General features: G+C 41.5%; 1 protein-coding gene across 1 annotated transcript in view; it reads right to left on the bottom strand.

The window, feature by feature from the left end:
* LOC106867776 (cubilin) overlaps positions 1–1837 on the bottom strand; it is a 426298-nt gene that overhangs the window by 99131 nt on the left and 325330 nt on the right. The window lies entirely within an intron of this gene.

The raw sequence follows: 1837 nt of genomic DNA, 5'->3' as shown, positions 1-1837 counted from the left end.
TATGTCCAGTGAGTTTAAGGACGGCGTCTGTATGCCGTGCCCGTGCCCGTGCCTTGGTACCCGCTAAAGGAAGCGTCACCATAGTGTCGTTTAGTTTGCCCCACCCTTCTCTCTCAATGTTAAAACCTGTTTGGGTAGAATATTCCTTAGATTGGTGGACAAATAGTTCACAGTCACACAGATACGAACGTTTGTTTAGTAAGCCCAGCATTAAGAAAATTTTAGTGAGTACCCCTAAACTGCGATCAGAGGCTGGGTGCTCATATAGGGCAGAGAATGACTGCCCAGTGGTGTGGGTGTGGTGATGCGAAGCCGAAGGGGTTGAGGTATGAGGCTGAGGGGGTTACTGCCACTGGCAGTAACACTAGCTTTGCGATCGGAAATAGCTGCTGTACCAGCTGCAGCAGAGCGACCAGGATCACGTCCAGGAATATCAGCATTGGCAGCGACTTCAGCAACGACAAAAACAACCTCAGACGCAGAGTTAATGAAAGAAACATCGGCAGTTGTAACACATCCAATACACAGACAAGAAAATATGCCGGTTCATCCGCACCTCACTTTAAGCAACATCTGAACAACAACAAGTGCTCCGAAAGGCGCTTGAGTGGACGGCAAGTCTTGCTTTGCTTCGTGCCACAAAGCCACGATGGCATGCAAGGTTTCCATTTAGAGGAGCAGCGTTTTGCCCGCATTGAAGACTTGTAGCATAAACTACGTTATCAAAGAGAGAGAGAGAGAGAGAGAGAAAGAGAGAGAGAGTAAAACGAAGGAACAATATATATTTCTCAGACCATGTAACAAATTCAAAAGTCGTGTACGACTTTACTGAACTTCTGTTTTTAACTGAAAGTAAGAAATATGACCATACCAACTGGTACATTTTTCAGGAATGCTTTTTCATCTTGGCAGTTCGCAAGGTGGGCTGGAGCTTAATAATTTTAATTTAAATGTATTTTTGTGTGAGCACGCGTCAAGGGAGGGAGGGGGAAATAAGCTTTACAAATTTCGACTGGATTGAAATATTTCGCGAAGTTTCGATGGAAAAAATAACAGTTGTGGAGAGCGGAATAAGACGAAGTAAATAGTCCTTACAATATGACTCTTCGAATAAATCATTGATGAAATGTGACTCTGCTTTCTATGTGATGACGTCTGTTAAGAAATTTAAATCTAAAGAAACCTGTAAATAACAATCCAGTAGAGGATAAAGGAAGGAGAAGTAGAACCCAGAAGGAAAATGTGGAGAGCAAATTAACGGCGGAGAGTTGAAGAAGTATAAGTTAGTTGGTAAATGGAAAGAGTTGTCAGAAAATGTCGTTCGGTTATTTACAGTTTGCCAGCTTCTGTGAAGATACTTAATGGGCGTTGTTTCTTGTTACACACATTCAGCGACATGTTGTTTCAACTAATTTCCACACACACACATAAAAATGATCTTATATAGAGATATATACATACATATATATACCCTTACATTTGTACATGAATGCTTACAAACACACACTCACACACACCTGGACTTGTCCCATGATAAAAACTGGTGGGAACACAAACCACTCCCAGTGCTTGAAAATGATCATCACATCGCACTCCTCTGGAACTTCACCATTGAAACTGACAGAAAGATAGATACAAATAGGCCAAACATCATATTGAAAGACTACAGACAAAAATCATGCCTCCGCATTGATATGATATTAACTCTAAATTAAAAAAAAAATAGGATTGTCAGTAGACAGACAGAAAAGCACGGAGAATCAAAAGGCGAAGGAGATAACTGAACGCAGGTCACATCTGCTTAAGGCTTAATGACTGGTCACATCTCTCTCTCTCT

Source organism: Octopus bimaculoides, chromosome 13 (genome assembly GCF_001194135.2).
Source record: "Octopus bimaculoides isolate UCB-OBI-ISO-001 chromosome 13, ASM119413v2, whole genome shotgun sequence".
Lineage (NCBI taxonomy): Eukaryota > Metazoa > Mollusca > Cephalopoda > Octopoda > Octopodidae > Octopus > Octopus bimaculoides.
Note: the sequence above shows the minus strand (reverse complement) of the source record. Positions and strands in the feature narration are given on the sequence as shown.